Consider the following 8625-nt stretch of genomic DNA (forward strand, 5'->3'; position numbering starts at 1 on the left):
AAAATCAGAGAAACTCATTCAGGAACTGAGGTGGTCTCTTAATTATTTCCAGAGCTGTATGTGTCAGTAATGGGTGTATGTTAATATTGTTAAATGCATTTGTTAGAACTGCCTAGCAATATCTTAGCAACCACATGGCAACACCTTAGCAACCACCAACTATATCATAACCATCTCTTAGAAACTGCCTAGCAACACCTCCCTTAAGAACCAACAAGTATACCATAGCAACTCCTAAGCAACCACTGAGCAACACCTTAGGAACCAGTGGGAACCACTTTATTTGAACTCAAACTCACAGACAGTGGAATGCCTCCCAGCAAACCTCACAGTCTCAAATAGATTTAAAAAAGATACCAAAGATAACGCTGAAGTAGACAAAGATCCACATTACAGACAGTATTTGTCCATAAGACCATCTTCAGTCATACACCCTGCAGGGCAGGATTTGTTTGTGGGAGAGCAGCCAGAAAAAAAGACATTGCTTAAATAAAAAATAAGAAAACACATGTCTGACTTCACAAGCACATGATGAGATCATCATAGTAAAAGCTATAAGCACGGGGCAAACCCAACACTTCCCTTCACCCTAACAACACTATTCTTACAGTGAAGCATGGTGATGGTTGCATCATCTTTGTAGATGCTTTTTAACTGAATGGGAATTTTGCTGTACTAGCTAAGCTTATTTCACTGGAATGAAATCTACCAATTTATTTCAACATGTAGATGTAGCATGTATTTATGTATAGCATGTTTAACATTTATTTATGTATAACATTTATTTATTGGAAGTTCGGCAGTATTTGATTACAGGCCATGTGCTCAGCTCAAGTGAGAAAACAAACACCACTGCATTATTTGTTTCTGATCCACAACATGGAAGAGGAGGTGGAATTCTTTTGTGCTGGTTGCCAGTTGCACACCACCCAACTGCCGGCACATCAACTGGCACACCACCCAGCTGCCAGCACAGCTTCCTGAGTCCCTACTGCAGCAGTATTTGATTGAAGGTCATGTTGTGTTTGACAAAAGACACAAATGAGGTCCATTGTTCCGATTGCCGGTTGTTTGCTGGTTGTGCCGGTACACAACATGGCACACCACCCGGATGCCGGTACACTAGCTAGGATGTGCAGCTCTATGCTGGCAGTTAGGAAGCATGCCAGCTGTTTTGCTGGCAGTTAAGAGGTGTGCCAGCTGATGTACCACCAGCCAGGAGTTGTGCCAGCTGTAATGTTCACTGGTGTGCTGGCCAGCATCCAGCACAAAGGATTCAACGCCTAGAATTAGTCACGTGACACCTAATTGCTTAATATATATATATATATAAAAAATAATAAAACAAAATAACAAAGATCCATATATATACTAAGTAAAAATGTATAAAGGGAATGTTCTAATAACTGTAAAGGAATAATTCTTCGGTTGGTGATGGTTTTTGACCCATTGTAGTAAAACTTTAATCTTCAAAAGTAACAAATGTGAACTAAAAAAGGCTAATATTATTAGTAAACTAAAAACCTTAATATCTTTAGGTATCTTAAAATAGTGGCTTAGTATATCAAAATAACAACTTAGTATCTTAAAATAACGACTTAGCATCTCAAAATAACGACTTTGCATCTCAAAATAACGACTTAGTATCTCAAAATAACAGCATACTGTCTGAAACTAATGACTTTGCATCTCAAAATAACGACTTTGCATCTCAAAATAATGACTTAGTATCTCAAAATAATGACTTGATAGTTCAAAACAACGACTTAGCATTTAAAAAAAATGATTTGGTATCTCAAAATAACGACTTAGTATCTCAGAACAATGAATTAGAATCTTAAAATAATGACCTAGTATATCAAAATAACGAGATTGAATCTCAAAATAATGACTAAGAATCTCAAAATAATGACTAAGAATATCAAACTTATGACTTGGCCTCTTAAAATAGTGACTTTGTTTTTCAAAATATGACTTAGCATCTTAAAATAATGTCTTACCATCTTAACATAATGACTTAGTATCTCAAAATAACAGCTTATTATCTGAAAATAACGACTTTAAATCTCAAAATAATGACTTAATATCTCAAAATAATGACTTGGTATTTCAAAATAACGACTTAGCATTTCAAAATAACCATTTGGTATCTCAAAATCACGACTTAGTATCTCAGAATAATGACTTAGTAACTGAAAATAATGACCCAGTATATAAAAATAACGACTTAGTATCTCAAATTAATGACTAAGAATATCAAAATAATGACTTAGCATCTCAAAATAACAATTAAGTATCCAAAAATAATGACTAAGTATTTCAATATAACGACTTAGCATATTAAAATAGCGACTAAATATATCAAAATAAAGACTTGGCTTCTCAAAATAATGTCTTAGTATCTCAAAATACTAAAATAAAATTTAAATAAAAAAATAAATAGCCTATGGGCTTCCATAGTTTTGGACACCCCTACTATGGGCCATACCACTTTAACAGCACCTCAGACTCTCCTTCCTACAGAGGCAACAGTGAGTAATATGTTCAAAAAATTATTTATATATCAAAATAATAAGATTGCATCTCAAAAATAATGACTTAGTATCTAGGCAAAGGCTTTTGTGAATTTATGACCAGTCGCCTGAAGTACTTTAAAATACTTTTTTCTTAAATGTACGACGCTGGATATGTGCTGTTTCTGGTAAACAGACCTCGCCACATGTTAATCTTACAATTAGCTAACGCTAACTGTTTAACTAGCAGCCAGTGCTTGTGTTCAGGATGGATGGGACTGCTAGTGACACTATTAGGTACAAAATAAACGCATTAATACTCAGCCCTAATCGGCATTCAGAGTCACCTGCTAATCAATCACTAACCACCACCACCAGCAGCAGCACCAGCACCAGCTCAACACAACTGATTTTAATTACTGGGGCTTATTTCTATTATACTCAACCAACAATATAAGCCCTGTGTGAAGTCCTGCTCTACCTCTGTTGCAGACTGTGCCTTACTCACATGCTCTCTGTTTGTTTGTTATTTTGGTTATGACTTTCTCGCTCATGTGCTGCTTCAAGCCTGGCCGGGTTTTAATAACCCCTCTTACTGTGGACTGACCAAGACCTTGGACTGTAAACAAATACTGTGTGCTCTTATATCCTGAGAAGATCCTATTTCTTACATTTTAAACCCACCAGTGCTTTATTGCTTCTTCATACTGAATCAAACTGTCAGTTTTGACTCTTTCTCTTATTTGTTTTTTTTTTGCCACACCTTAGCCCTTTTTGTTATCTCTTTTGTTCATGAATTAATGATGCAGTAACATACAGCCGCAGAAGAAACAACTGAGCAGCCAACTGTGCAGTTTTTTCTGGTTCTTAAAGGCGACTAATTATAAAAAGAGATGTATTATAAACCTCATATTAAAGGTCTCATTCCATCGTTTTTTTCATTCATTTTAAAATGTCTAGTTGTGGTCTGTAGTATGAATGAATGCCAATTGAGATTTTTTCTGGTGAAAAATAAAAGTATCAGTGATCTGGTATAACAGTGCTTTAGTCCGGTAGGGGAGTGGGGGGTGGGTATTATAGGATTTCGGCCCTTGCTCATGAATATTTATACATGCAAACATATCGCCTTTAACTAGCTAACAGCACTGCGAGGCAGTAAAACAGACAACAGTTAGAAACGTTTTATAATAAAGACATTTTACACTAATAACAGTCTTTGCAATGTCATATGTTACTTAACAACATGTGTAATGCCCTGCTAAGTGCAGTTCAGCCACTGATCTAGTCTTAGAGTCTCTGTAAAATGCGAAATCCACCGGAGATCCTATGTAAGCCTATGTAAACACACAGAAGTGGGTAGTCTTTCGCTGGTGGTGTTCCATAGACAAATTCTTATAATTTTTTCCTTAGCCCTGAATTACTGGGCAAAGCATATAACACTGATGTGATATTTGCACAAATAACACAAGAACAAAATGGCATGCTGTTCCTAGCGCTGTTAGCTTCTATCTGACGAAGCTTGTCTGGCTGCCTGCCTTCAGCTCTGCCTGTAAGCCATAAATACTAATTTTATGAGTTGACGTAGACAGGGGTGCTTTTCTTGATCGACTCGTTTTTCTGAACATTTTCTTTTCTTAGCTACTGCAGACAACGAAGGTTAAGTTTCATGTCCAGCATGCATATGCAACTCAGAGAGACCTATAGTATTTCACAAAGAACAAAAAAAGGCAATTTTAGCGAAAGGACACACTTTAAAGCTTAAACCATTTAGTTTGGGAATATTACTTTTAAAGTTTTCAAATGTTAGTATTAATCTAGCTAGGAACATTATGTGACTTAACGTTCTAATAACATTGTGATGCAAAGCATTATTCACAGGTACATCACAGGTTTTCAGAATGTTCCTGGAACATTGTTTATGTAATTGTACAGGCTAACCTGTATACTTGGAATCTTTACAAAACATTCTTATAAAGTTTCTTTTAGTGTTAATGTCTAGTACCTGTACCCTTGTCTTCTGCAGACTGGCCTTTGTAATGTGTGCAACATGTGGTTTGTCATTGTCTAGCTGAAAAATGCATGCACATCCCTGGAAAATATTTTATCTTGAAGGCCACATACTGTAAGTTATGCTAAGATATCATTGCACTTTTCTGCATTGATGCTGTCATCACTGACACAACCCCATACTAGGACAGACTTTGGCTTTTTGTTTTGCTGCTGATCAGTCTGGATGGTCCTTTTCATTTGTGATCCAGAGAACATGGCATCAGTTTATCAAAAGAGCAAAAGCTCTGAAATAGTAATACAACTGACCACAGTAGATGTTTCTACTGTTTGATGGCGCATTCCAGAAGCCACAGAGCCTGGTGAAGTTGACATTACTTGGTTAACAAAAGGCTCCTATTTTGCTTCAAGTAAAGTTTTAATGGGCATTTGTGAATGTAACTATCACAGTAATTCTTTGCTCTTGTGGGTCTATCCGTGGTTGTTGAATGCTGGTTTTTAATACAGTGCCATCTGATGAATGGGAAATCATGGATAGGTGTTCATATTAGGCTTGTGCCCTTGCCCTTGTAGAAAAGAGTGCATTTTTTAATTAGCATTTTCGAAAATTGTTCCATCTTTTTCTGATTTGTGCTTAGAGTTCTTTAAAGGTGAAGCCAAAACAACAAAAGCTACGGCACTGTTCAGAAAGATATTAGTTAGGGCTGCATGAAATTGGAAAATTTTTACATTGCAAATGTTCTTTTTTGACAGTATATATCATGATATTAAACAGTGCAGGGCCCATGACGGCACCAGCCATGGCCCCGCCCGCGTGCTGTCTTGCATCTGGACCGATCAAGAACCGAGTCAGCGCCAAGCACTCTAAACCCGAGGAAAACAGCAAAACAACAGTAATCGGCCCTTTAATCAGGCAAAACTGTGCTGGACTGAGTTGCACAGCTTTTGACATATATGTTTACAAGCATGTGCCCAACCATGTGGATGGAGGCCATGCGGGTACCTTGTGTTTACTCCTGCCTTTTCTTCTCGTGCTTCTCAGGCAGCAGCAGCCTGTCACTTACACAGACACAGAGACAGTGCTGTGTATCTACTTGTTGTGTCAAGAATCAAAACGGGCCCTGCGATGTGACAATTGAGCATGCATACATTGCGATGACGATGCTTAAATTATATATCGTGCAGCCCTAATGGTAGTGAATTAATATTCTGTGACTAACAAGATAATAGTGGTGTGTGGCCACCATTTGCCTTTAGATGGGCTTCTGTCCTTCTTGGATTGCTTTCACACATGTCTGGAGCTGTGTGTGTGTGTGTGGGTGGATGTTGGGCCATTTTGTAAGAAGAAGAAGAAAAGCTTGCCATTCTTTGAGGGGTGAAGGAGGTGAAAATCTGTTTCACACTTTGCATTTCATAACTTTGTATAATGCTTCATTTACATGCTCACAATAGCCTTGGTTACAAGATGAATTGTGTAATGGCCAAGGCCATGTGTAGTCTTGTTTACATGCAAGCCAATAGCCTACAGTCAGTCTGAGGCTTCTTGATGCACCTAATGTACTTTTATCTACGTATGATTTTCCCACTGTTTTAAAAGAGAAGATCTAAATTCCCTTCTTCTCCTTCTATTTAAATTCCAAGTGATGTGTGTTTCTGATATGTGGGACGTGTCTTCTTCTCTGCAGAAGCGCAGCCCTGTCGCCTTTTGTTGTGGTGTCGAAAAGCTGTCATCACATGTGTGGTACAACAGAAAAAGCTGCGCAGTGTTGCAGAAGCCCTGTATGTGAGTCAGTGGGGTGATATAAGCGTTTACGTGTCCAGATCTAGACTATACACCAGTCAGCCATAGCATTAAAACTGTCAAATAAACATTACATAAACATGAACAATGAATAACACTGTTGTCAGTGGTACCTGTCCAGGGGTCTAAGAAATATTAAGCTGCAACTGTGTGTAGTTAAGCTCCTGGAGTTGTTGTGTTGGAAGCAAGAAACGTGGGCATTTATAAGGTAACCCAGGACAAACACAAGATGTATTGAAAACAGACACAAGTAAGTAGGGATTTATCTATATCATTTTTTACAACCACTTGAGTACCAGTATGAGTACCTGTGTTTTTGTACTCGCTGACACTTACTTCGAATAAATCAATCAGGAGCATTATGGAATACTTTTTGGGCAGACTCTGCTTTTTGAGAAGGCTCAAGTCTTCCAATGTGTTCTTTTTGAGCAGACTTTTTGAAAAGGCTAAGGTCTTTTAATGTGCTCAGGTCTACCAATGTGTACTTTTTGAGCAGTTTTTGGATAGGCTCAGGTCTTTCAATTCGTACTTTTTGAGCTGACTATAATCTTTTAAAAGGCTCAGGTCTCTCAATGTGTACTTTTTGATCAGACTTTACTTTTTAAGAAAGCTCAGGTTTTTCTATGTGTACTTTTTGAGCAGACTTTACTTTTTAAGAAAGCTCAGGTCTTTTAAATTGTACTTTTTGAGCAGACTTTACTTTGTAAGAAAGCACATGTCTTTCAATATGTACTTTTTGAACGGACTCAAATTTTTAAGAAAGCTCAGGTCTTTCAATGTGTACTTTTTGAGCAGACTCTAATTTTTAAAAAGGCTCAGGTCTTTCAATGCATACTTTTTTCATAAAATAGCCATGAGTTAACAAGTTCATTGACGAGAACCAAATTGTGATGGCTAGATGACTGGAACAGAGAATTTTTTTTAAACATCGAGGTGGTTCCAGGTTGTTAGTACTGTCGTTTAGATCTAGATCCAATCTTTTAGCTATGTATGTTTATCTCAACTATTAGGTCAACCTTAGTCTGTCAGTTCTTTAACTGCCTACCCATCCATTCATGCACCTCATGTCCCCTTGCCATCATGAGCACAATGGCCATAAGCAGAGGGTTTACACTTTGTGATCAAATGACATAATGCTATCTTATGGCTTTTGGCATTTTCAGTGTTCAATTTTTTTTTTGTTGTTTACTGTTACATTCTTAAAAACATTAGTGTGCATATGAAAGTAGTTGATGGAGTAGAATGTAAGGCATCTGATTCATCTCAGTGTTCATGGAGATAGTTTAGCTGTGTCTGGAATATGGCAGCATAATCAGGGAACTTCGCCTCAGTAGAGTCCACCTGATCTTATAAAATAGCCTCATATTCCTTGGCCATTGTACAAACATGCAGAGCAATCATCCGATCTAATGACTCCTGTGAGATGGCTGCCCACACCATAATGGATCCACAAGCATGTTACACGCTTGCCAGCAGACACTGTGGGTTGAAGATGTCCTTTGGCTTTCTCCAAATGGAAATACAGCAACAGAAATGCAGGGAAAAGGGTGAAAGATGAGTCATTAGACCATGCTACTTTTCCCGTTCGCTGAGGGCTGCCCCCTTACACTGCTTTCTGTGTCTTTGTGCACTGGCCTTGTGCATGAGCGGTTTGTGAACAACAACCTTGCCATAAATTCCAGATTTGTGGAGTTCAGAGCGTGCCGTTTCTGTGCATTCGCCTGTGGTGAATTACAATTACATGTTTTTTTACCCATGTTAGTAAGCTTTGACTTTTGGCCAGTGTTCATGAGGTGATGCAGCTTAGCTGAGAAAATCCAACCAAGCAAGAGGTGCTGCTTTGAAGAATCTAAAAATTGTGTTTAGTAAATATTATTCTCTTAATATTTTCTCATAATGCACAGTAACTACATAACTAATCTGTGCACAGTTTTGAGCTGTTTTCCTTTTTTTCTCGGAGAACATGATGTTCTGCTGATAAGTGCTTGATTTCTGCTTTCTGTTACTTTCTTCTGTTGCAAAACAGCTGTTGAAGACACTTAGAGGTGGCAGGGTGTTGACTTCTTTTGTCACTGTGCCATGGTGTTTCACCCTGTGCCCTAATCTTCATGCAATCTAGATATGTGGCCTTCTGTTTCCTGTCTCACAACGCTTGAGGACATCAACTTCTTCATTTCTTTGGGCAGGGTTTGCTTTGCGGTTTGTGGTGGTGCTGTGAGTAGGTTTCGTCACAGGGCTGTGGAAGTTTGAAAGAACAGAAGTAGGGTCATAATTCAGTGCACTATATATACACACAGACGTACC

The sequence above is a fragment of the Astyanax mexicanus genome, chromosome 17 (genome assembly GCF_023375975.1).
Source record: "Astyanax mexicanus isolate ESR-SI-001 chromosome 17, AstMex3_surface, whole genome shotgun sequence".
NCBI classification, from domain to species: Eukaryota; Metazoa; Chordata; class Actinopteri; order Characiformes; family Acestrorhamphidae; genus Astyanax; species Astyanax mexicanus.